General features: G+C 44.2%; 1 pseudogene; it reads left to right on the forward strand.

Annotated features, from left to right (window-relative positions):
- Positions 1-944: 944 nt before the first annotated feature.
- On the forward strand, positions 945-24,375 carry LOC148592673 (ATPase family AAA domain-containing protein 2-like; annotated as a pseudogene).
- The last annotated feature ends 3,357 nt before the right edge of the window (positions 24,376-27,732 follow it).

Consider the following 27,732-nt stretch of genomic DNA (forward strand, 5'->3'; position numbering starts at 1 on the left):
GAGCAGCAGAGCATGCAGAAAGGGGCAGACTCTGCAAGAACGGAGACATAAAAGCAGCACGGATTTCCCCCTCCGCCGCTGTGTGCTATTTCCCTCCCAGGTGTGTGGTTCATCCCCTGCACCCACACGCACGCTTTCTAGCCCTCAACATCCCTTGCACCGAGGGCTGTGGGACAGCGCCTGCACCCAGGCACCTGTGCCCGCACCCAAGCGCAGCCAGCGACACTCAGCTGCACTGGGGGTGGTGGCAACTACAATCCTGCTGCATCTCTCCCGCTTGCTTTTCTTTTCCTTCCTTTTCCCTTCTTTTTTGCCCAGGCCTATTGCGCGTATGAGAATAAAACAACCTTTTTTGACATTTGACCCAATTTGTGTTTTAATCTCGCTCTTGGAAGCGTATCAAAACCTGCCCTGACACCGCGGCTTTCATCTCTGCAGACACACGCACTCCCTCGCCCCCACGTTAGCCGTGGCACTGCTTTTACCACCGGCCCGGCCCTGGGTCCGCTCCCCCCCCCACACACACACCACAACTTTACTAGGTCGGGATGTTTCTTTTCCGCCAAAATGCCGTGGCGGGGGCCCTCGTCTCCTGGCGGGGCCTCGTCAGCTTTCCTTATCCTCGTACTTTTGGCTGTTTTTCGGTCTTTTTTGGCCATCTTTCGCGGTCGCTTCTTGGCTCGTGGCTGCGCTGGCGGCGCCTCATGGCGGAAGGGCACTGCGCGTGCGCTCCTGCCCACCGCACACAGGGCCTCCTGACTGCGGCTCCTGCCCACTGCACACAGGGCCTCTCGGTAGCCGCGGGCGGGGCGGGAGTGAGTCCTCCCGGGGTGGGGGGGCCTGCGCTCATGCGCAGTGCGCCCCTCCCCTCCATGCCGGGGCGGGGCGGAACCGCGCGGCACCGCGCGGCACCGGGAGGCCGTTGCCCGTCCCCCGCGGTCGCCATGGACACAGCGGAGCCGGTTGCGCAACGGCCTTTATTGTCGCCCTGGAAACACGGGCGGGAAGAGGGGAATCGGGAGGGATTTGGGGTGGATAGAAAAAGTAAAATAATAATAATAAAAAGAAGAAATAATAACAATAAGAAGTAATAATAATAAGAGGAAATAATAATAATAAGAGGAAATAATAATAAGAAATAATATTAATGTTAATAATAATAATAATAATAATAATCCCCAGTGGCCGCTGGGGCTGATTTTTGGGCCTGAGCTGGCTGGGAAAGAACACACGACACTTAAGCTGCGACACAGGAATGTAGAAAGAATGGGGACATAAAAGGAGCCCGGATTTCCGCCCCAGGTGTGTGGTTCTTCCCCTGCACCCACACGCACGCTTTCTTGCCCTCAACATCACTCGCACCGAGGGCTGCAGGACACCCCTGAAAGAAGAACAAAAATAATAAAAATTAAAAAGAAATAATTAGAAAAAGAAATAAATAATAATGATAATAATAATGATAATAATAGCCAGCTGCCGTGGGGATTTTTTTTTGGCCTGCTTCTTTAGCTTATTTAGAACGAAACCCACTCTAGCATGAAGTTAAAAATACAGAAAAAGCATTTTTGGTACTTAATATCTTTTAATATCATTTGTTGTATTAAGTATTTAGGAAATATGTTTTCAGGCAGATGTTTCTGAAATGCCTGTCTTTTGTTACACACATTTGCTTTCCAACGCTTAAAAATAAAAGTCTTCCAGCTATCCCTTCAGTTAGGAGGAGACTTTCTTTTTAATTCCAATAAAGTGTCTTCCCATTAATGTTTGGAAAGACGACTGAAAGGGAGTTCACGAGACTCGAACAAGCATGAGAGCAAGTCTGGCTGATGCCAGTGCCATGCAAATGGACAGGGCCATTAGTGATTTTAACTCATGTTAGAGGGATTTTTCCAGGGTTTCTGATGGAACCTTCTGTAGGCTGCAGCTTTCTTTAAGGTGTAAACTTATTCTGTTGACTTGATCTTTAGGTCCGGTTTGGTGTGGGTGGTCTTTCTGAGCACGTTGCAGTGTTAAAAGAGATGGTGATTTTTCCGCTGCTTTATCCGGAAATCTTTGAGAAATTCAAAATTCAGCCCCCAAGGTAACACACCTTTACAAAACGCTAATTCAGCTTTTTGGGGGAGGATATTACACTGAGGCATCAATATATTTTTTGTGCTTCAAACATTTGGGCATTGTTGAGGTTTTTTTTTTTTTTTTTAGTAGTAAAAATGATTTATTTAAAATGTGTAAAATCTAGAGTATATGGAGGTTCAAAATGTAAGCAAAGGCCTTGGCATGATTGAAGACCTGGTGAATGGTGCTTGAAGAAGGGAGCATATGATATCTCTCTAATTGAAGAACAAACTAGTATTGGAAGAATTGCAGCCCCCCAAGTTGGCTCTTGTTTGGCTCCCTTCTGCTATGGTCCCCTGTGGTGCCTGGGAGCAGTTTTGGACGTGTCCTGCTGGACACTGCCCTCTCTCCAGAAGAGAGTGGGGTGTGAGTTTGTTAATCCCCTTGGTTAATTTTGCTTATCGGCATGTGAAATTCTTTAGAAACACAAAACTCCCTCCTGTTCTGGCTTTTCTCACAGTTTAGCTGTATCCTGCTGGATATAAAGGGGTTTGGTTCAGAGGAAGGGGTTGATCATCTTAGGGATGGGGGTAGAAATGGGCTTTTTTGACAGTTTGTCCTATGTGAATTTCTCTATTACAGAGGCTGCTTATTCTACGGCCCCTCAGGGACTGGAAAGACCCTGGTTGCCCAGGCCCTTGCCAACGAGTGCAGCCAAGGTGGCAGGAGAATCTCCTTTTTCATGCGAAAAGGAGCTGCCGGTCTCAGTAAGGGGCTAGGGGAGTCGGAGCGCCAACTTCGTTTGCTCTTTGAGCAGGTAAGGTTGCAGTGTACTCTGGCAGAGCTGGGGTTGTAATTTTTGGTGATGAACATTTTGGAGGAAGACTTGCCTTTTTTACTTTTACTTATTTATTTATTCTGCCCCTTTCTAACACTGAAATGGGAACATTGGTGTTCTCTTTCTTAATGCTTCCGTACTTTGGATCAGGGAGCTGAAATCTTGGAGATGTGCTGGGGAAGATTTAAAAAAAACAAACAAAAAAAGAACCCCCCAAAATGCTCAAGCCAAGACTTTTTCCCCACCAAAACCACAGAAGAGGTTGCAAGAGATAATGGCTCAGATTCAGAGGGAAACAGGAGCAGGCTGAGAACATGTCACTCCATTAGCTCGCTTACTAGAGATCCCTGCTGCTCTAAAAATCGAGTTCCAATGATGTTGCAGCCACAGTGCATTTCATGCATTTCCTCTTAGAGCAGCACCATTTTACTTAGCTCATATTCCTGTATCCCTGTTTTGTTCCAGGCCCATCAACTTCGTCCTTCCATCATTTTCTTTGATGAAATTGATGTTCTTGCTCCCGCACGCTCCAGCAGGCATGACCAAACCCACAGGTACAAGATTTTTATTTTTTATTTATTTTTTGCATCTACATAGAATGTGCCTTATCATTGAGGAAAGAAGACCGAAACCTGTTTATATATGAAATAATATCCTGCAAACCTGTAGCTCAATTATTCTAACTTGTATGTCACTTCAAGCAACAGTTTAAAAGCATTCACTGAGCTTGATATTAGCATAACATTTAAGTGACCTTATCTATTTTTGAGAGCTTTCAAATGAGTCCTCTCGCTCACCAGCATCCTAATGAGCAAAAGCTTGTCCTTTCTCAGGGATCACTAGAGAAAATAATGCATAACTGAACAAAATTTACTAACCCAGGGAAGCAAAATAATATATATATATTTTTTCTGCTAGCTCAATTGTATCAACACTGCTGGCACCTATGGATGGGTTGGGCAGCAGAGGAGAAGTCGTCGTAATTGGAGCCACCAACAGGCTGGATTGGATAGATCCTGCGCTACGCAGAGCCGGGCGCTTTGAGCGAGAATTCCTTTTTAAACTGCCAGATAAAGAGGTAGGAACTTGTATTCAATCCTGGTGCTCATCCAGCAAATCTTTCTTGCTGACAAAGCCGTGTCACAACATGGTGTCGTGGAGCAGGTAAGCGGGAATGCAGCCCCGTGCAGCTCACACACAGGAGCAATATCCTGAGAGACCGTCCTGGTGCGGAGGGTGGACACGGTACGAAAGAAGAGGTACAAGCCCTAGGGAACTCCATTATCCCAAATAAAAATGAGTTTTAAAAGTAGCTTTTCGCTAAAATTGCCATCTCCAAGCAATGAAAAAATGGGTATATAGCAACCCAAAGTATTAAAAAAAGGAAAACTCCACGTGAAGCTGATTTTTGTTCTGGTTTTCACTAGTTAGCCAGAATATCTCAAATATTGTTAGGTTTTGTTTGTTTGTTTGTTTGTTTTAATTAGCACTTCTGGGGAAAAGCATAAAGTGGAGTATGACTGGAAGCAAGTAAGAATGCACCAAGCAGTGTATTTAACGAAACAGTGTATTTTCCATAAGCATTTGCCTCCTGTTTCCATTGCGTTTCTGGATCGGTGCTACTAGCTTGAATCACAGTTGCTCTTTGTAGCAATTGCAGCAATTGGAACCAGTGCTAGGACTATTTTGCTTGAATGAACTGACAGAAAAGCAAACTAGTGAGTCTGTCGTCATGATATCTTGCTACATTTGAGATAAGTTTTCTTTGAGGAAAAACCTTTTCTTTCCAGTTTTCTAATGTATCTTTCCCAAAATCATTAGGTCTCCTACTTGTCAAAACTTAATTTTTATAGAAGCTTTACTTGCCTTTTGACCTTAGGTCTGCAGAAAGAGTTTAATGGAACAAACAGAAATATTAAGCTTTGAAAAGAAGGGAGTGAATTCACTTCACTTCAAAATTCATCCAAGTTTAAATTAATCATTTGCCTTAATCTGTTAATGTGAGGGATTCTGCCTCTGCCCTTTGACTCAAGACAAACTATAATGCAAGCACTTTGTTTCTAGGCTAGAAAAGAGATTTTCAAGATTCACACACGAAACTGGACCCCTACACCACGTGACACGTTCCTTGACGAGCTGGCTGAAAAAGCTGCTGGTAAGTTCAAAAATGAAGCGAGTTCCTGCATGTGACTGAGTCTGCAGGAGTTTCAGCTCGTGGCGCACGGCAGGGGGGACCCAGGCGCTTGCACCTCGCTGCACAACTAGCCAGGGAGCCAGCTGCGTGTCCTCTGAGCCATCAGAGTGAGACACTTCCATCCACTTATTGCTTTACTTTCTGTCTCTCCAAACAGCGAGTGGCTTTTGGGGCAACTTCCTCGGGAGAAAAGTTTTGCTTAGAAGGTTCAGGAGAAAAGTCTGGCTGGTTTGTAAGCGTGCAGGGTGGCTAACAAAACTTCTGTAGTGCAGCAACACTTTTCACATTTCCTATTAGACTGTTTTAACCTGCAGGCAAAGTCTTTGCATGTTGCACTTTGGCACCTTGACCTTCCTGTGTTGCCAGAGCCTGACATAATGCTCCATTTGATGTTTTGTTTTATTAGGATACTGTGGTGCTGATATCAAGTCCGCATGTGCTGAAGCCGCCCTCTGTGCTTTGCGGCACTGCTACCCTCAGATATACAGAAGCCCTGAGAAACTGCAGCTAGATGTCTCCTCAATTAAAATAACAGCAAAATATTTTTTCATGGCTATGGAAAGAATTGTACCAGCTTCACAGAGGTTTGAGGCTTTGCCCGGACAAGCATTATCACCCATTTTTAAACCACTTTTTCAGAGAATTTTACGAGTCCTGCAGAGAGAATTTCCCCACGCAGAACTTGTCCTAAAGAAGGACCAGCAGCAAGGCAGCTGGTTAAAACTACTTGTTGTTTTAGCTATCATCATTTCACCTCATATGAATTGAAGCATTTGTGGATCACACTGGGCGATGTGTGAGATCACATGCATCACATTTCCTGGCAACATCCTGCTAGCTTTTCTACCTGGAGACTTGCTAGGTTCATTTTTATTGGTAGAACAGGCAGAAAGCCACAACAAATGCAAGCAGAGATGCTAGGTGATCCATAATTACTTCCCCTCTCTATTCTCTGCTTCTACCTTCTCCCTGAGTGATCTTGGAGGATCTTTATACAGAAGATGTGTTGATCTACACAACACATCTGGCTTAGGAGTCTTGAGACAAAGAGCCGTTGGTGGCCATCACATTCACTTAATTCCCATACTTTTACTGTGGGACACAGATTCCAGACACACAGCCTGGTGGGTTGTGTGGGTGTCTAGCAAGTACAGGAGTTGTTGCTAATAATCACATTTCTTTGTTCTTGGGGCAAAAAAGGGACTTTTTGCCAATAAAGAAATATAACTTTTGCAAAACATAAGACTTGGGCGAGGTTTGTAGAGCCTTGTGCAATCTCTTTAGACCTGTGGTAGGATCAAGTCTTCAAAAATAGCATTTAGTGTGAGCCCATCCAAGGGAGAAAGAGAGATAAGTGGGTTTGGGGGCTGCTTTGGAAGCTGTATTAGAGTGAGACATGCAGACTATCCAGGCAAGTTAACAAACCCTTCTTGTCTTCCAGATGATATGAATGCTACTTTACAAAGCGATTTCATCTGGAGTGATGAGGAGTCACTTTCAGCCTTTGAAGATGAGGAGACTTTTCCTGAAAAGACTTGTCGAAAGAAGAAAAACTTCCTTGACTTCAAGAGGTAAATGCCTGTCCCCTTTTAGGTTCAGAATCTTCAGCTTGTTGTGTCTTTGGAAAGAGATTATGCTGCTTGTGTCTTCTCTCAAGAGAAACTTGAAGCAGAACAAATTAGCATTTATGTCTTTATTCATCACAATGTGTTTTAAACTTGCTATTTTCTAATTTTGTTCCAGAAATGCTTCTCACCAGGCAACGTGTCACAGGCCAAGGTTCTTGCTCTCTGGAGAGCCAGACCGTGGGCAAAGCTCCCACTTGGCCCCCGCAGTCATACACGCCCTGGAAAAGTTTCCGGTTTATACCCTGGACCTGCCAGTTCTGTTTGCTAGTGCCTCATCATCAGAGGAAATATGTGCACAGGTATCTTTTTTTTTTTTTTTCTTTTCTTCTCTCTTTAATCTCATGAGATTCACTGTCTGTCTGTAAACTGCTCAAGTGAGGTAAGTGAAATTGTTAATGGAGGTGGTCTGCTTTTACTGTACTTCGTTACTGTATTATAGCATTTTGACCTTTGATGAGAGATGGACACGTAAGCACAGATGTTCTATTGAGTCGTGCGGCTCTTTAGAAGTTAACTTACATGTAAGCAGTCTTGCAGTCAGGCAGCAATCTGGATCTCTGTCTGTGTAGCTCTATCAATTTTTGAGTCAAATCAGAAATTTTACTCTACTATTAATAAGTTTTGCATGGTGAGGCTTTTCTTTTTTTTTTGGTACTTTGCCTTTATGCACTTCTATTTTATTAGGCGTAGCTATTTATGAGCAGCCTGTGCTCCTGGTTCATTGCTCTTACCAAAGCTTTCATTTTACTAGTTTAACCGAGAAGCTCAGAGGACAGCACCAAGTATAATTTATATTCCACGGATCAATGCGTGATGGGAAACAGCTGGCATTACATTGAAAACTACCTTTAAAATGTTCCTAGAGAGCATTCCAGAATTTGCTCCGGATTTGTTGCTTGCAACAGCAAACGTATCGTACATGGATCTCCAAGATGAGGTATTTCTATCAACACTTTTCCCAATTCTTCACTTTAATTTTATGAATCCTTTAAGTATACGAATACTGTCCTCCCTCAAGCAAATGGATCCTTTTATTACTAGGGCACCCTTCTGAATCCTGTAGATTTGCTTAGACACAAAGCAGCGCTGAGAACGTTTGTCTTGGTTGTTTTGTGAGTCAAGGGACTCGCTTCCATTTCAGCACGAAACCTCAAAGGTGGGGGATGTTATCACTCTGTCAGTGCATCCTGTGCTCGTCCATTCGCTGAGCTTAAATTCTAGAGCTTTTCGTCAAAGAAGATATTTTATTTGCCATCCTGACCTAAAGAAATCTAGCCTTTGACCACCAGGAAGATAACATTTATTTTAATATTATTTTTCAGATCATTATTAAGCTTAATTTAAAAAATCCTCTTTTTGACGTAGTGATCTTGTACCTGAATGTCTTTCCTTCTCATGCCATAGATACAGGAGTTGTTTATCGAAGATTATGGAGAAGTTTTCGATATCCCGTTGCCTACTAAAGAAGAGAGAAGCAACTTTTTTGAGGACTTAATTTTAAATCAAGCTGCTAAACCTCCTGCATCTAGAAAGAAAGCAGGTGAGCCTATTCTATAGATAAAAATTTGCTAACTGTATGTTAACAGCCTTACAGTATTTGTTTTGGTAGTGGGTTTCCTATCAGTAACTCTGTGTGTGCTCCTATTTGAGTGCTCGGCAGGCCCTGGAAGTGCTGCCGGTGGTGCCGCCGCCTGAACCTCGGGAACCACCATGGGGAGAAACGCAAGGGGCAGAGGAGCAGGAGGAGGAGTCCCTTGGTGCACTTAGCGTTTTCTTAAGGGATGTTACTCTCAGACTTGCTGCTGACGGACGTTTCAAGGCCTTCACAAACCCTGTTGATGCAGATGAGGTAAACTGCTCTGGGTCTGTAATACTGTACTGTCTGGGTGTATTTTTAAGTGCCCAGTGTTGGTGTGCTCTAGCGAAAGGCTTATCTTTAGCACTGCACTAAAAGGATTTCTTTTTGGAGGAGCAAAAAGTGTTTTATATTTTATTTTGCTGACTCCCTGAGGCTCTTCAATGTCCTTTTTTTGAGTAGTCACTGAAAGCCCTGGTTTCCTCCTAGAAAGTCAGACCAGCTACTACCAGAGTTTGCCTGGGGAAAGACTTTGATATGTGGGTATGCTACAACTCTGAAATAAACAGTCAGATTTCTTTGGGGCTGTTTGAATAAAGCCTAAAGCTCTCGCCACGTGTTTGTTGGCTGTCAGTGGTTCCTCTGGGAACAGGAGAAGAGCAGATGTTCGAAAAAAAATTCAAGATTCCGCCTGCCATTTTGTCTCTGGCTTCCCAGTACAGGATCAGCCATAAATGACATGTGGTTTCATCTTCCCCCAAAACTTCCAAGTCCCTCTTTTACTCATTTAATTTACTGACTGTGCTCCCATCTTAACAGACTTATACTTCAGAGTTAGTTGCAATTTTAATACAGCTGTGTATCAGCAAGGGCCCTGTTCCTCTGGGCATCCCTCGTCTTGCCCTTCCAGGCTCTTGACATGTGAATAGTCTAAACAAATAGAGGTGTCCTCACCTAAACTACCCTTGAGGCTCCTCTCACGCTCCCAGTAAGGACATAATTAGCTCTGCTCCAGATATCTCCTCCTAAGGGAGATGCCTAGAGCAGCTGCTTCCAAAGGGCAATTCCGGCAGCGGATTTCCTGCTGCCCAGAGCAGAGCCTGGCTCGGGTGGCTCAATCCAGTGTATTTACTGCGATGTCCTGAAGCTGAAGGAAGCCAATCCTGCTCTGCATGTCTGTTCCCTTCGCTGTCCCACACACACTCCCCAGCTTCCTGCTGCCTTTCTTCTGCCTTCCAGTGTGTCTCTTCAAAGCCCTTTGAAAGAGCCCTTCCTTTTTCAAGCAGCTAACTGGTTAATTCCACTATCTGCTCATAATGTCACAAATATTCAGGGCTTTTAAGAAGTCATTTACTTGAATTTATTAAAATAATGTGGGTAGATACTGTGTAAGTCTAATAAAACCTCTGAACCCATCTATTTAATTTGTAAGTACCTGATTATATCACAGTTATTAAACAGTCAATGGACCTTTCAACAATTCTCTCTAAAATTGACTTGCACCAATATATAACTGCAGGAGATTTTCTGAAAGATCTTGATCTAATCTGTAGCAGTGCCTTAGAATACAAGCCAGATAGAGAAGCTGGAGGTGAGGATAGCTCTTTATCCCTCATTTAGACAACATTTAAAATGCATAGATTGAGAAGAGTTGTCTCTTTACAATGGCCTTGGGATTAGCTCCCTTGAAACATCCACAGAGAGCATTTCTTGCCACTTTAAAAACTGGTGTAGTGTTAAATTATTTAGAGATGAAATTATGTGCAATAGGTGCTAATGAAGATGTAGTGCCTCTGCCTTGATTATTAACTTTTATGTTCTTCTGCCAAAACTATTCACTGAAATAGCTTGCAAAACCTCTTTGGGAAAAGAGTCCATCTTTTCCATGTGATCCAAATCAAGGATTTCACTTGGCTAGTGGCAAACACTCAGTTCTGACTGTCAACTTTCAGATCGTCTCATTAGAGACAAAGCTTGTGCTCTGAGAGATGCTGCCCATGCCATAGTGAAGGAGGAAATGGATAAAGACTTGGAACAACTTTGTGAAGAAATTAAAGAGTTTCGTGAGAAAAGAGGTATGTATTCCAACCCTCGGGATTTGAAGACTTGCCTCAGTATTTGTAAGTAGAAACGTGAGACCAACTTTTTTACTGTCTGTTCTTCATTGCAAGGCTGCAGCTCTTCACAGGATGTGCCATCTCACTACGAGGTGATGCCACAGCAGCCCTCTGTTTCTGGATGTAATAAACAAGATAACAAGTGTAACGAAAGAATAGAGATGCCAGTGATGCCTGGAGCCTGCCCTACATCACTGCCTAATGGCAAGTTGCTTTTTTTTTTTAGATTTTTTTTTCTTTTTTTCTCCCCACCAACAGGCTTTCTGGGTGATATTGCTAATGCCATTGGTATCCTTCTTGTGACAAGGTTTCTGCCGGTGGAAACTTTGCCAAGGATTTCACCCATCTGTTTTGTGCAATATTCTGTAAATAGAAAGAAGGGTGGGTTTTTTGTTTTCATTTGTGGAAGGCATAAGGACAAAGACTGGTTTAAACAGGTTATCTGAATCATAAAACTTTACTGAGAATTTTCTTTATCCTTCAGTTACTTTCTTGAAATGGTCTCTTTTTAACTCTTCCCAGCATTCACTCTGCTTTTGATCTTTACTGGTTTTATAAGAGATTTGAAGAAGAGCTTTTCTCCAAAGGCTTTTTTGCTATTCATCTCTATTAGTTCATGTAATGAGACAGTAAGCAACTTTACCCAATAGGCAGACAATAGGACTGCAAAGCAAGGCTAAAGTAGGAATTTTCTGGGCTTAAAAGCTTCAAATCTAGTTTAAAGTCTTGAATAAATTTAAAAATCTAACAGCAAATGGACCACATGAACTTGCAACCTTTTCTTTAGACCTACATGTGTAGTGAGATTTGTCAGTACTTTCAGTTCTTTGATTGTTTTACTTGACATATGAGGAAGATAAGAAGAGCAGGTTTTAAAGGAGGAACTTCTTTGCTTATATTTTGGGTTGTTTTTTCTAATATCTTATTGCAGTTCCGTCCAAAAGAAAACGCAAAAGGAACAATTGCACTTCCAGTGGTGAAACAAAGAGGAGAAAGATTTTGCAGTGGAGTTAAGTGAATAGAAGTGGAGAAGACCAAGAGGAAGTAGAGAGTGAGGGAGAAGAGTTCCTGGAAAACGGTGTTTCTAGCATGCACCAGACTGAAGGTGAGTTCATAGGAGGTTCTCGTGTGGAAGAAAGCCACAATAGTCTTCCACGGCGACAGACAAATGTCTATGAAAATAAACATGAGACAGAAAACAAGAGATTTTTCCTCTGTGACTAAATCTGGCTCTGAAAAGAAAAGAGCCCAGTTTTCTCCCAATTCAGGGCTAAGAAATTGAAATGAGACTTTGGATTCCCAAAATACAGCAAGTTTCCAAGAGGGTGATTCCAAAGGTAAGCGAAAGGTCCAGCAGACCAGTTAGCTCCATTTTGTTGTTGAGGGGTTTACATTAGCCTCCTTTAATTTCATTCTATTATTTCTTTACAAATCACTGCACTGTGTTGCTTCCATTAAGATTCTGTCCCTCTGATTATGCCACCAAAGTCATTTTTCTTAAGCTGCTGCTCTTCTGATTCTGAAATCAGTTTTGTAATTCTATCTCCTCGCAAACCAACAATCATTTGCTTTCTTTTATGGCACGTGCATCTTTCTGATAAGGAGCAGCTTGGGATAAGGAGCTGTAACTCGGCCTGTGTAGACTTAGTCACGATGTGGCAGAGATGACTCACATCTAATGCTCGCTTCAAATGGGAGATGGGTTTTCTTAACATTCAACTTCCTTAAGTAGGCACTGCTGTAATGGCAACGTTTTGACTATTGCTTTTTTCTCCTCTCAACCCTGGGCTTTTCACTCCCACTGCTTTTTGATCTTGGTTCCTATTTTTTATGGAGGAGAAAGTAGAAGGCAAGTATTTCTCAGTGAACAAATATCAGGGAACGGTAGAGAAAGATTGGATGCCACTTGTGGGATAGCTGATGGATAGCCATGTTCTGGAAAAAGAGAAATCATGACTTAAGAAATTGTTTTCATCCCAGAGACTTACATGCGTCATGAGAGTCTGGCCGGACGTCATGAGAGTCCAGTGGGAATTCCTGAGGAGCCGGATCCCCCCGTTGTGGTGGATTACAGCAAGCTTGTGGTATGTCTGTTTTCAGTTTTCTTTAGAACAAGGTAGGGAACTTTCTCCCCTCACTGCTGTGAGGGAAGTGGAGTTTGCTGGGCAGTTGTGGGCAGTATTTCCACTTGCCTGGTTGCTGTCCACTCCGACAGCCTCACTCCACGCACAGCTCCTGGACAGTGTTGGCAGTCAGTTGTGCTGTGATGGGACTGTTTAGCTCCTGAAGCCTTCAAGAGCTTTTGCAGAAGGTCTCATGCTATTTTCAACTCGTGTTGTCTCCATTTTGTTTTCAGCATCTGCTGGATTCTGTCACTAAGAGGACAAGGACCTTCAACATCTTTTACCTAGAAAACAATATACGCTCTCCTCTGCCAGTGCATTTACAAGCACCGGAACAATTATGACAAAACTAAACTCAACTCAATATGGTAAATTTTATATATGTTTTCTAATGGTTATATATAGTATTCTGTCATGGTTACACAGTCTGCATGCCCTCTGGATATCATGCTTATTTCATATTCATTGCTTTAGTGCTTAGCTGTCATGTTATAAGACTTACTCATTTCCATTTGGAAGACATTTACCCATATTGCAAAAACATTGTTATATTTGGCATAACTCTTTTCAGTTTCAGCAGGAAAAAGAGATTGGACTTGAAGACAACGGTTCCACCCACCCAGCTCCTTCAAAGCAATTAACCTTGGAGACTGTGGATAGCTGGTCTTGCTATCCACAAGTGTATCCAAGGTGTAGGGGGACCATGAAAGGAGGGTGCTCTTCTCAGTCTGTTACTTCCTCTTTCTCCCCCTCCTACAAGCAGGCAAACATTTGGAAATGTCTTCAGGAGGCATCCACCGCCCAAGCTGGGCAATCCCAGTGTTCATTTGGTTTAGATATGCTGGAAATGGAGTGTTCAGGTCCAGAGAAGCCATGAGCCCACTCGTCCCTGAGGCGCTTGTGTGTGAGAATAGATAAAATTCTTGGTCCCTCTGCAGTTTACCTTGAAAAGAAGGAGCCTCTTTGCTTAGGCACTGGTATCTCCATCTCTTCCCTCACATCTGATTGAGAGGTAGAACGGACGCTGTGTTCTCACTGTGCAAAAATGAGGATATTTTGGATTCAGGGAGGTCACGCCTGACAGACGTTCCCTTCTCACCTGGTATAATGCCACGTACTAGCTTGAGAAGGGAAAATATTGATGTTATCCCAGCACTTGTGGGCTTCTGGAACTTAACATTGGAATGCTCAAATTAAATGTGCCTGGATTTCTTTGTTTCCTCCCTTTTTCTTTAAAAAAAAAGGCATTGTGATGCTTTTAGCACATGATATAGCTAAATATCACCAACAGGGGAATGTATTTACAGATGCTTTAACTTTGTGTGAAGAAAGAATCTGTCAGGTTCTTAAACTATTATTTGTGCTTATTGATAATTTGTCTTTTCTTTATTATCAGGAAATGAAGAAAATCATTAGGAACTTCTACTGTGCTTCATAATGTGATCTTCAGAACACTTCACTTCTCCTTTATTTAAAATAAAATTTTAATTGCATTCCCTCGTTAGCTGTGTATAGTTCAGTAAAGAGTACTTGTAAATATATTTATTACATACATACAGATATGGATGTATAAGACATATACGTATATAAAATATATATAAAACAAATAAGATATATTTAATAGTTGTACTATAATTATATATATTACATATTTTATATGTATTTTATATATTTATATCTATTAAAATAAGTTTTAAGATATGTCTTTTACACCTCCATATTTATAAAGCGAATATACATTTCAAACAATAAAAAAATATTGTTTTAATAAAAACCTATTTTAAGTAAAACAGCATTTGAGTTTGTCTGTTTTAATTGTAGAATAATTTCAGCATTAGAAATCTTCCTTGTTCCTGGTATATTAAGTACATCATGTGAAAGTTTACCTCCTTTTTGGTTTATCAGTTATATAGCTGAGGCAAACAAGAAAAATGCATAGTGAAGAAAACAGGAAGCTCCCATCTTGCCTTGTCTTGATCTCCAACTTAGCTGGCTGCTGCCTTCGATTGACAAGATGGGTCTGTATGGATCTTAGAGAATAGGATGGCTTTCCATTTTTTAAAAAAATACAAAAGACAAACTGTGCAGTAGGGGTGAAGCTGAGAAATTACGAGAATGATGCCTGAAAGTAGCTTCTGAGAAGCCCGAGAGAGTACACACTGAACACGTCCAGTTTTGCTTCCCTCCTCGTTTGCTTTTTCTGTCCCCTCGTGTTTCTCCTCTAGCTGGGCTCTGCAGGCTCCATTGCTGGGATGCTAAATGGCCCACCAGAGCAAGCGTTAGCTCTGCTTCCTACGCTAATCTTAGGTCAGGACTGCCCATGTATAAAAGGGCAGAGTCCTGCATTATAGCAAATCTAGGCCTAAGGCCACCCAACCCTGCTTTTTATGCTGTGTTGTACTGCACAAAGCTTCCTTTTTCAGGTGAAACTTCTAATTGTAAACAGAGTGGCTGCATTAAGAAAGAGGTATTTCTTGCATTCTATCTACTCTATGAACAGTTCTTCTAGCGGTATTTATTTTTTTTCATATAGGGTTTTTTTTTTTGCTGTTGTTCCCCAGTTGTTCCCCTGAAAACACGGAGTTTATAACCCTCTACTCAAAGAGAAAAAGCAAGAGCCCATCCCCACCAGGAAGCATCAGGGGCAGCTCCATAACCACAGGCGGGCACCAAGAATCCCAGAACCACAAGCGGGCACCACTTGGACCCCCTGCTCTGCCCACCCTGCTCACACACCAGCTCTGAAACCAGCCTCTCCCAGCGGGAAGCGGAGCGTTAACTCCAGCCAGCGGCACCGCTGCAGGCCACGCTGGGCACTAAGTGCTGAGCTGAGCTCGCCCATGTGCACAGAATTCCCCGAGGCCGGACGCCTCGGCTAGGCAGCGAAATTAAGCGCACCCCCCCACCAAAAACACTAACAGGAACTCTTCCCAAAGCATGCACCCCTTTTACGCCTTACCTTAACAGGAAGAGAGAGACGACTTTTGCCCAAAAATTCTCCAATATTCACACATCCAATTCTTTGGCCCACTCTAAGGGGAGCCCCTGCCTCCCTTGCCCACTGCAGACCTGGAAGAACCTCTTCCCCGTGGGCTGGGGCCTGACCCCCACCGAGCCGTGCCCGGCTCTCACCTGCTCTCTCCTGCTCTTTGCTTGACCGGCCCTGCTGAGCTGGCGGCGCTCCACCTGCACGACTTCCTTTGGCATCAGCAGCAGCAGCTCAAACTGGGCCATGCGAAAATGAAAACGCCGCTAGTGAAGGCCCCAGCTGTGTCCTGGCACTTAGCAGGCCACAACGGCGCATTCCTCCCGTTCCCAAAGTAGTCTTCCCTGATCCGTTCTGTAGGAAATCTCCCCCGTGGAGCCTCCCAGCAGAATTTACTGGTGGCTAGAGGAGCTCTGTAAAGGAAGAACAAAATGACTCAAGGCACTAAGATTACTAACACCCTCAACATTGCTATTTAAACGGTGCAGTTGTGCCAGCTTTGCAAGAGGAAGCATTGGTATATTTTCTGCTTTTTCTTTCAAAATAGTATCTAGACCTACTAAAGGAAACACTTAAAGAACACTGAAGGCTAGCCAAGCTTCAAAGGTCTTCATTACCCTTTTCTTCATTAGAATTTCTGACACATGGGATTCAGTAATTCAAAGGACAAGGACAGGGAACTGTTTCCACCAACTCCTGAGGTTGGAAATACCATCTACTTCCTCACCAGAGCAATGCTGCCCTCCAGCCCTCATTTCAGGAGATCACACATTTGGGGTCTCCTCCTTAATTTCACTGCTTTGACACTCATTCCAACAATTCCACTCATTTCAGCAAGAACATAATGCTACCTTACAACTACAAGAAAGAACCAGGAGAAAGCTTTTATTTTTATCTGGCTCAGGAGAAGAACAGCAGTAGTTATGTTAGGTCCGGTTTTCGAATCGACAGAGAAAGAGGCAAACACCATCGATATTTTGTGCTTTTAATAATAGGAGAAAGATAATAAGTATTACCAGCTAGCTGGGGTCCGGGCTTTCCCACGCAGGGGTCACACCACGGACCCCGACTACTTCGGTCGTCCCTCTTTTATACCGTTTTCACCCCCAAAATGTTCCCCCCTCCCGTTTCTCTGTTCTACTTTCATGTTAATGTTATCTGTATTTTATTGCTAACCAGGACATCTGGACAGGCAGCCCCTCCATGCGGAACCTCCTGACTTGCCATTTTTCAGGAGTCGTCCTTGTAGATAGGCAACCCCTCCATGCAGAGCCATCTGTCATGCCATTTATCAAGAGTCCTTGCATTTTGAGACTAAGTATTGACTAGCTTATTAGTACACTCTACATTAACTATTTAATCCCCATTAGTACACTCTACATTAACTATTTAATCCCTACATTCCCCCCTTTTTCTTTTGCTAATATCAGAGAATCCTTTCTCGATCCTTCTGAGTTTGTCGCGTGAACATTATATGCATAGAATTAACTCGGTTTGTAGCTTTTTCCATTAACCCCATTACACATTTCCATATTATACAGATACACAGTAACAGTAATAACAGAATCACAAATATGCACAATCCTTCTTTTATCAGTCCTGATATCCCTCCAGGTAGTTCCCCAAACAACGACTTTAGCCATCCGTCCATCAGTCCTTCTTCCCGTGTTATCTTCTGAGTGTGTTCCTTGAGCCAGCGCAATTGTTGTTGAATGCATGTCGCAGGCTGTTCTGATCGAGCAGGAGTTGTTCCAATACCTCGGTTGTCGCATTTGCTTGCTTCTCACTCCAACAGGCCAACTTCGAAAGTTCCCTTAATGCATTTCCTGCTGCAGCTCCTGGTACAAAGATAGCTAAGGCGACCCGCGCAGTTACAGATATTAATTGTACATTATCATTGCATTCCAGTGTTAAACCAAGGGAACGCTTTTGCCTTCTTTGTTCCTGCTTCATAGTTAACAACTTAGCTCTGAACGGGGCTATCATTGCCAGTTGCCCTAAATAACACGGTCCCCCATAAGCATTCTTAGGTATTCCCTGCCACGCTCTATCCCCACAAATTAAAAACACTCCATCTGGCAAGGCCTTAGCGGTATCATTATTCCATAGTAAATCTGTACTCTTATGTACCTGTCCTGATGGATCCCCCCCATATGCTCCTAAGGGTAATCCCGCACGCAGGGAATCGTTGTTGTAACCCGTCGACTGTCCCATTTGTCCCACAGAATGTCCCGTTTGCATATATGGGACCGCTAGCACCTGGGCTGTCTCTCGCTTAGTGGGGAAGGCCTCCACCCACCCCAAGAATGTGTCTACTAATACCAATAAATCTCTATACCCATATTTACCTGGTTTTATTTCCGTAAAATCTACTTCCCAATGCCTTCCAGGTTCACCACCTTTTTTTTTTTCCTTATACCTTCATGTACCTTTCTGACCCTTGATGGTTTCATTTCCTGACACGCTTGACACCCTTCTATTATCTCTCTTAATATTTTCTTCTGATCTTGGAATCTCAGCCCGAACTTTTCTATTAACAGTCCCATTTTTCTTTCCCCCAAATGTGTGGTACTATGCAACTGCTGTGCCATTCTCTGTCCCATCCACTTGGGAATTAACATTCTTCCTCCTGTATCGTAATCTCCTTCTCCAGCACTTTGTTCTTCAGTTCCACTCTTTGAGACGAAGTGCCGTCTGGTAAACGCCGGCTCCAAACTATTTCTCTGTTCTGATTTACCACTGCAGCTCCCGCCCTTCTTTTTCCTTGGTCGACCAAGCCACTTCCATCTGTAAACCACACTTTTCTTCCTTGCATTGGCTCATCCTTCAAATCTTCCTGCACTGTTGTAGTTTCAGCTAACACCTCCTGACAATTATGCATAGGTGTTTCATACTCTGGGTTAGGCAGGAGAGTGGCTGGATTCAAAGTCATTGAGGATGTATACATAATTCTTCCTGGGTTTAAAAGCAAGGCTTGATAATGAATCAGCCTAGCATTTGTTATCCATCTTTCAGGTGGCTGTTTGAGTAATGCCTCTGCGTAATGAGGAGCCGTTACATACAGCTTTTGCCCAAATGTGAGTTTGTCTGCATCCTTAACCATTAACGCCACGGCTGCAATAATTCTAAGTCATGAGGGCCACCCTGCGGCAACTGGACACCACTATCCGTTTCCAAGGGCCTTGATTCTGCATTAACACTCCCTTGGCAACTCCCGCATTTTCGCTCACATATCTGGGTCCGGGAGTGCAAGTGCAGGGGCCTCTAGCAGGGTTAATCTCAGTTCCTCAAAAGATTTTCTCATAGTTTCTGTCCACTGCCAGTCCGGTTTCTCTCGACTCGCCTCATACAGAGGTTTCGCTTTTTCTGCAAACCCAGGTATCCACAAACGGCAGTATCCCACCGTCCCCAAAAATCCTCGAACCTCTCTTGGAGATTTGGGTTCCTGAATCCGAAGAACAGTCTCTTTCATGGCATCAGTTAGCCATCTCCTACCATCTCGTATCTTATATCCCAGATATGTTACTTCCGGATTACATAGCTGAGCTTTCTTAGCACTTACTCGGTCTTGCAACAACTTCCTCGTACCTTCCTCGCACTTCCTTTTTCATTCTTGCCGCTAGCAGCAGATTATCCACCTCTCCTGAATTCACTCAAATCTTCCTGCAGCGTTTAATTTTTGAACCCTTGTGATAATCGGGTCCAAGTTAACTGACCCTTGTATCCGCTCTCGGGATCTTCCCATTCAAAAGCAAACATTTCCTGGCTCTGTCCGTCAGGGGGATGGTAAAAAATGCATCCTTTAAGTCTAAAACCGTATACCATCCCATATCTGGTGGCATTGTACTTAACAGAGTATATGGATTCGGGACTGTAGGATGCACATCCTCTACTCTTTTGTTAACTTTTCTCAAATCTTCAACTGGTCTGCAATCTCCTCCAGGCTTCTTTACTGGAAACAGAGGAGTATTCCACGGAGATTTGCATTTACGCAGAATGCCAGCTTTCAGTAGCCTTTTAATATGCTTTGCTATTCCTTGTCGAGCTTCAGGGGTCATTGGGTACTGTTTAGCCCTAATCGGGTGAGCTCCTGGTTTCAATTCCATGACCAGAGGAATTTTACTTTTAACTCTTCCTACTCCCGAATTCTCTGCCCATACTTCTGGGATTTCCCTCATCCATTTTTGAGTTTCTGGTCCAATTTCTTCCTTCCTCTCTTTATACAGTCTGTATTCGTCCTCTAATCTAGCGGTCAGGACCTGTATCGGTCGTCCTTCCCGGTCATTGATTTTTATTCCATCATCCTCAAAATATAACCTTACCCCTAATTTAGTTAAGAGATCCCGGCCCATTAAGGGTACCGGACTCTCCGGTATATACAAGAAAGAGTGCATGATCTATCTATTAGCTATTTCTGATGTCCACCGATACCCCTTACTCCCATTAACCCCTTGTACTCAAGTTTTCCTTGTCGATAGTTTCCCCGCTGCTTTATTTATTACTGAGTATTCAGCCCCTGTATCTACTAGAAATTTTACACTTTTCCCTTCCATTTCTAATTCTATCTAAGACTCGGGGAAGGGTTCTGAGTCCTGGCCCCTTCGGTCGCTATCTTCTTTCGCCACCAGTACTCTAGGTGACCCCCTTTCTCCTTTTTCCGAACACTCATTTTTCCAATGTCCTTTCTTTTTGCAAATTGCACATTGATCCCTTCCTAACCGTGCCCCAACTCCTCTGGGGGGTGGTGGTCCCCTTCTTCACCTCCCTGATTTTTCTCCTGCTTCAAAAAATATCCTAGCCATCTCCCTTTGATTTCTCCGATTTTCTTTCGCCTGATATCCCCGATCTTCCCTTCTCACTCTTTCCTGTTTTTCTTCTGGAGTCTCCCCGTTGTTATACACCTTTTCTGCTACCTTTAAAAGATCTTGTAAAGCTTGTTCCCCCAATATATCAATCTTTTGCAATTTCTTTCTTATATCTGGGGCAGCTTGATTTACAAATGCCAAGATGACAGCTGCCCGATTCTCATCCTTCATAGGATCTAAAGGAGTGAATTGTCTAAACGCCTCTAATATTCTCTCTAAGAAAGCGGCAGGGCTTTCTTCGGCTTCCTGCCTGACAGCAATTACTTTAGTTAAGTCACGCGCTGCCGCCCGCAACCCTGCCATCAGCGTTTGCCGGTATGTTCGGAGACGCTCCCTACCTTCAGGCTGTTCAAAATCCCACGGTGGTCTTACCAATGGGAATCCCTCATCGATAAGGTTCTGCTGCCCGGTAGGTCTCCCGTCCTCTCCCAGCACCAACTTTTGTGCCTCGGTCAGGATCCTCTCACGCTCTTCGGTCGTAAACAGTACTTTTAAAAGCTGCTGACAGTCATCCCAGGTAGGGTTATATGTAAACAGGATGGATTCTAATAAATCAATCAACACCCGTGGCTTCTCGGAAAAAGAGGGGTTTTGACTTTTCCAATTACACAAGTCACTAGAAGAGAATGGCCAGTATTGATACGTACGCTGTCCCTGAGGCCCTGTTGTTCCAATTGCTCTAACTGGGAAAGCTTGAGAGGTGCTTGACACATCTCCCTCGCCTCCCCTTTGGTGCGATCGAGTCCCAAATGCTGGGCCCCTGTCTTCCCCTCCCTCCCTCCTTTGATCACTACTACTCACCTCCCTTCGTGCCTCGGGCAGAGGTGCGTAAGGGGGGGGATTGTGCCCACTTCCTTCATCCAGTATTTCTGGATATAAAGTCAAATCTGATAATGCCGCCTTTTTCCCTTCCTTTTTCATTAAGTAAATTGATCTGGGTGTCCTTCCGACCCAGGTCTCATTATAATCTCTTTTACTTTCTTTACTAATTCTAAATCTGTACTTCCCTCTCGGCCAGCCTACGTCAAAACTTGGCCATTCACTTTTACAAAATATCTCCCATCAGTTTTTATACACTTCTACAGATAAATCATGTGCCCGATGCTTAACATATCCAAAATGATTTAACATAAATGACAAAGGGGTGGATTTCCCTTGTCCCATTGTATCAAGCTCGTCGCTTAAAACCAAAATTAATACAATTGCCAGTAAACCAGTAAGGGCGATTATTAACAGAATTCGCCCTTCCCAAACCGGTCTCCTTTCGTTAAGGAGAAACGGTATACCCAACCAACCTAACCAACCACCCTTCTTTTTCCTGGGAGTGCGAGGGACGTCTCCCTTCGGGCTCCAGCTGACAATCCTTTGGTGCGTCCACCTGGATTACCGTCGGCTCACCACCACACCCTGAGGCCTCCCTTAACTTATTATCTTTCTCTATATTTTTCTTCTTTCTCGTATTCGAATCCCGGACGAGCCCCCAAATGTTAGGTCCGGTTTTCGAATCGACAGAGAAAGAGGCAAACACCATCGATATTTTGTGCTTTTAATAATAGGAGAAAGATAATAAGTATTACCAGCTAGCTGGGGTCCGGGCTTTCCCACGCAGGGGTCACACCACGGACCCCGACTACTTCGGTCGTCCCTCTTTTATACCGTTTTCACCCCCAAAATGTTCCCCCCTCCCGTTTCTCTGTTCTACTTTCATGTTAATGTTATCTGTATTTTATTGCTAACCAGGACATCTGGACAGGCAGCCCCTCCATGCGGAACCTCCTGACTTGCCATTTTTCAGGAGTCGTCCTTGTAGATAGGCAACCCCTCCATGCAGAGCCATCTGTCATGCCATTTATCAAGAGTCCTTGCATTTTGAGACTAAGTATTGACTAGCTTATTAGTACACTCTACATTAACTATTTAATCCCCATTAGTACACTCTACATTAACTATTTAATCCCTACAGTTATTGGCTTCTCTTTGACAACAGAGTTGCCAAAGGGAAAGAAATAAAACCCCCAAATTCTGATATTTGCCTAGTACATAGCAACAACTTTTAGGAAGAGTTATATATTTCTCCAAAATTATTTTGTTACGTTCACTTAAGTGGAGCGTACTTTAGATGTTGGGAATACAAAACAAAGCCGAAGAAAACACCATCTCCAAAAGAATACCTTTCCTTCAAAATATTATTTATAGAGCCTATATTATTTATATTGCCTTTACACACCCAAATATCAGGAGCTTTTTCTTAAACTTAATTCTCATTAAAAAAAAAAAAAACAACTGCACCAAAATTCTTCCCTCAAATAACCTCCCCCCACCAAAATAATTATCTCTCAACAACCCGCAAGAAAGTTTCCCCCAAACCATTTTCCCATTCCTCCTTTAAAAATTCCCTGAAAAATATTCCTTCCAAAAAATGTTCCCCCCCCAAATCTCTCCCTGTGAGTTGGTTTCCCTCCAAATATTTTATCCTCTGAAAAAGTTACCCACCCACTCCTATTTTCTTTCTCTGTCAAAATCATTTCCCTTCCAAAATCAATTTCCCCTCTAAAAGTCTTACAACACTAAAGTGCTTACTGCTTTTCCCAGTTAGCACTGGGCAAACAGCCCTTTTGGCTCCGGAGCTGCTGCTCGGATCTGTGTAAGCCCCATTCTCTGCTAGAGCAAACTCACTTTTGCAGCCACTGCCCTACGGCCGAGCACACTCCTCAGCACTAGCGCTGCCGACAGGTCGGCCCTTAGATGCTCGTGCGCTCCGTGGGTGCCGGCGCAGGGGGTTATCCCGGAAAGGCTGCGTCCTGCATATACGGAGGGAGCCGAGAGGCGGCTCGGAAGAAAAGAGCGACAATCACCCACGTGGCCCTGAACGCCAAACCCCAGCTTGCTCCGGAGGCTGAGGCCACCACTCCCCGATCTGCCTCCAAGCTAAAGGGCGTCCCAGGACCAGGCTGGATACCGCGCTGCGTTTCCTCAGGCAGCCCTTTCTGGCGCCGCTCCCCACGGAGCTCTAGGCTTTCTCCTGCTCTTAACACTAAGCCTGCCCGTCACACTGCGTCAGACCTCAGCTCGCTCCGGAGGCCGAGCACACGCCAGAGTCGCTCCCCTGCATGGCACAGGGCTGTGCTCCCCCGAGCCCACCCCAGGCGCTAACCCAGCCGCGTCACGCACATTCCTGTTCCTCGGCCTCTCGGCCCTGGGAACCAGGAGTCGTGGCCAGGCCGTGGCCCGGCCCTCCCAGCCCTGCTCGCTCACTGGGGGCCGCCCTGCCCACAGCCCCCACAGCGCAGCCAGGAGCTGTGGCCCGCGCGGCGCTACGCCTCACCATCGGGGCGCAGCAGTGCCCACGTCCCCGCCGTATGGGCATGCGGGCGCGCGGAACACAGGGCAATGGCAACAGGAGAAACGCCTCCATTCGCTTCACACATGACATCCTCCTCAGACGCGCTTCCACCCCCTTCATTTGGCATGGGAATGTGAAATGAAAATGTCGATGAAAGTCACTTTTCCAGGGAATATATTCCTGCGGCCACGTCCTCCACCAGCACTACCCCTGCTCTCACTGCTCCCCGGCCTCCCTCCGCCTCCTCCCGTCCCGGGGCCCGAGCGCAGCCCTCCAGGGACACCTGCACACCTGCCGGCCGCTGCGCATGCGCCCTGCGCCACACAGGGCCGCCCGAGGCGCTGCACACACGCACACCCCCGCTCCTGCAGCCCCTCCGCCCCGGCACGTGAGGGCAGCAGTGAGCCCGGCGGCGCGCAGGGCGCATGCGCGCACCCCCCATGGCCGTCTCGCTCCTTGTGCGCGGGGGGCAGCAGGGAGCCTGCGCAGCGCAGGGCGCATGCGCGCCGCCTCCTCCCGGCCGCTCTGCGGCACCGACCCACACGGGGCCCCACGCGCTCTCCAGCCCCGCGGGTGCTGCTGCCTGCGGTTGTGCTTTGGTCTCTGCTTCTGTTTCTTGAAAACAGTGGCTGCAGTCTAACAGCCAGTAGCGTCTCAATAATGAGATCCTGCGCTTTCATGTTGCTATGGCTGTTTCCCCCAGTCCTACCTGGGCTGATGCAGGCAGCATCTTCAAGGGCGGCTCCAAGAACAAGGCTGCCTCCCGCTCTGAACCTGCTGTTTGCAGGAGCTTCCCATGCCATGGGCCACCCTGGAGGAGCTGTCAGAGCGGCCGCGCTCCTGCCCCCTCCGCTCACAGTTCTGCTTTTTAGATGCGCCAGAGCAGCAGCGCTGATTTGTGGGCACGCGAGGGCAGCGCTGAGGACTGAGTTATGCCAATTTGTCTATGTACTTTCATCTAGTGCTCCTCCTTTTTGCAAGAGCCTCTCATTTGACAATCAAGTTCCCTGCCAGTAGGGTCTCCCTGGTTGTATATTCCTATTCTCAGCAGTGTATCCCTCTCTCCTAGTGGGTGAGCTAGAGAATCCTGCAGGTTCTCCTTTTCTTTTCCTGGAATGAACCCTGCCTACTCTACCAGCAGAACTCCCTCTACCATCTTGCAGTTGCTTTCTTCCTCCTGTTCTTGTTCTTCTTGCTTGAACCTGCTGTGGGTGAAATGGAAAGTATCAGAGGATGTGCGTACTAAAAACTTGTGGTTCTTTTTTATATGAGCTACTGAAGGCCCCTATCTACAGGGCAGCTAATAACATCAAGCATTTCATTTTTTTTAAAAAAAAACCCTATATGAAAGAAAAATAAATACCGCTAGAAGAACTGTTCATAGAGTAGCTAGAATGTAAGAAATACCTCTTTCTTAATGCAGCAACCCTGTACACAATTAGAAGTTTCACCTGAAAAAGGAAGCTTTGTGCAGTACAACGCTGACCCCAGCATAAAAAGCAGGGTTGGGTAGATTTGCTATAATGCAGGACTCCTCCCATTTACACACAGGCAGTCTTGACCTAAGATCAGCTTAGGAAGCGGCTAGATAAAGAGATATTAGAGATAAAAATAATAGATAGAGATAAAGACAATAGATAAAGATAGAGATAAAGAGATGCTAGAGATAACGATGGCATGACGACTAAAACTTACATGCAAAGATTGCACAGTTGGACATTGAGCATTGCTAGGTGTTATGTCCCATGCCATGTGCAATAGCAGCATGATACATGTTCTTTATTGTGCTTTTATATAATTCCGTTTTCAAAAAATGGCTGTCCCGTCACGAGTCCGAGATTGCAGCAGTTCCCCCGCGTCTGTCAGCAGGGAGGGGAGTTTGGGAGGGCCCAGGCCCACCACCCACGGCCTTTAACGAACTGGCCCAGAATTAAAGATTTAGGGTGGGAAAAGCCATACAGATCCAAAAAACATTTCTGTATATACCTGTTGAGAGCTGAGAGGACCTCTTCCGTCAATACGCACTCACAGGATGAGTTTTAGGATTTAGTTTAGGGTTTAGTTTTAGCTCTTGCCCCGCGCTCTTCCTGCAGTGATGTGCTTCTCCTCGCTGTATTTAACAGGGTTATGCGGTTTTGAGGTCAGACACCCAACTCTGGGAACAGCAGCAGAGGTAGGAAGAAACAAAGAGTGACTTTTAGGAAGGATCACCCCCATAGGAAAAGAGGAAAGACCACCGCTATTTGCCCATTTATACACATACACTTCTAAAACACCATAGCAACAGTTTCCTGCTGAGAGCAGCAGTACAAAAAAAGTTGAACCAAAAGTTTGAAGTGCAAAAGCTTTATCAGAAGATTGTTTCTGGGTCTGCCTTTCCCGCCCTGTCCCTTCTTTTTCAGTGTAAGAAGTTTCCCTGTTACCACAGAACGAACCAACAGCGACTCCCTGGTGAAAGGTGCATTTATGATGTCAGGATTTCAACACCATCTTCAAGGGCTAAGAAACAGATTTTTGCTTCTATAATTTTTTCCCTCTCCTCTCCCTGGAGATGCAAGGAAACCTTCCTGGTGCCCAGTGGTGCAAGCATGTGCAGGCCCGTGGCTTTCACACAAAGCACTAATAGACAAGAATTGTCTTCACTTAACTTACAGGCATCCACTTTAGAAATCTGGACATTTTATTTTCCACGCTTAAGTGAAGCCTGGACAAAGCCTGCATCTGCAACCCATCCAAGAAAACAACTGAGATATAAAACACAGAGCTTACCTGGCACATGCTTTGCCCTGATTTACCCAGAATATATGAGACAAGTAGCTCTAGTAATGGTTAAGAAGTGAATTTGTACACTCTGCAGGTGAGGCCTCGTGTCTCAGGGGTGGGAGAAGCTCCTTAGCTCGGCCTGGGAAGCAGAGCCAACGCTTGCTTGCTCTTGTGGGCCATTTAGCATCCCAGCAATGTAGCCTGCAGAGCCCAACTAGAGGAGAAACACGAGGGGACAGAAAAAGCAAACGAGGAGGGAAGCAAAACTGGACGTTTTCAGTGTGTACTCTCTCGGGCTTCTCAGAAGCTACTTTCAGGCATCATTCTCGTAATTTCTCAGCTTCACCCCAACGGCACAGTTCGTTGTCTTCTGTTTTTTTTTTTTATTATTATTTATTTATTTATTTTTTAAAAAAAGGAAAACCATCCTATTCTCTAAGATCCATACAGACCCATCTTGTCAATCGAAGGCAGCAGCCAGCTAAGTTGGAGATCAAGCCAGGGCAAGATGAGAGCTTCCTGTTTTCTTCCCTATGCATTTTTCTTGTTTGCCTCAGTTATATAACTGATAAACCAAGAAGGAGGTAAACTTTCCCATGATCTACTTAATATACCAGGAACAAGGAAGATTTCTAATGCTGAAATTATTCTACAATTAAAACAGACAAACTCAAATGCTGTTTCACTTAAAATAGGTTTTTATTAAAACAATACAATTCAAACAAAAAAAAATATTTGTTTTATAAATATGGATGTATAAAAAATATCTTAAGACTTATTTTATATGTATTTTATATATTTATATCTATTAAAATATGTAATATTTATAATTATAATACAGCTATAAAATATATCTTAATTTGTTTTATATATATTTTATATACATATATGCCTTATACATCCATATCTGTATGTATGTAATATATTTAGAAGTACTCTTTACTGAACTATACACAGCTAACAAGAGACTGCAATTAAAATTTTATTTTAAATAAAGGAGAAGTGAAGTGTTCTGAAGATCACATTATGAAGCACAGTAGAAGTTCCTAATGATTTTCTTCATTTCCTGATAATAAAGAAAAGACAAATTATCAATAAGCACAAATAAAAGTTTAAGAACCTGATAGTTTCTTTCTTCACACAAAGTTAAAGCATCTGTAAATACATTCCCCTGTTGGTGATATTTAGCTATATCATGTGCTAAAAGCATCACAATGCTTCTCTATTCTCTGTAGCTTCAGAGA

Source organism: Tinamus guttatus, unplaced genomic scaffold (genome assembly GCF_059628265.1).
Source record: "Tinamus guttatus ecotype Peru unplaced genomic scaffold, ASM5962826v1 Tinamus_guttatus_pri_ptg000546l, whole genome shotgun sequence".
NCBI lineage: Eukaryota > Metazoa > Chordata > Aves > Tinamiformes > Tinamidae > Tinamus > Tinamus guttatus.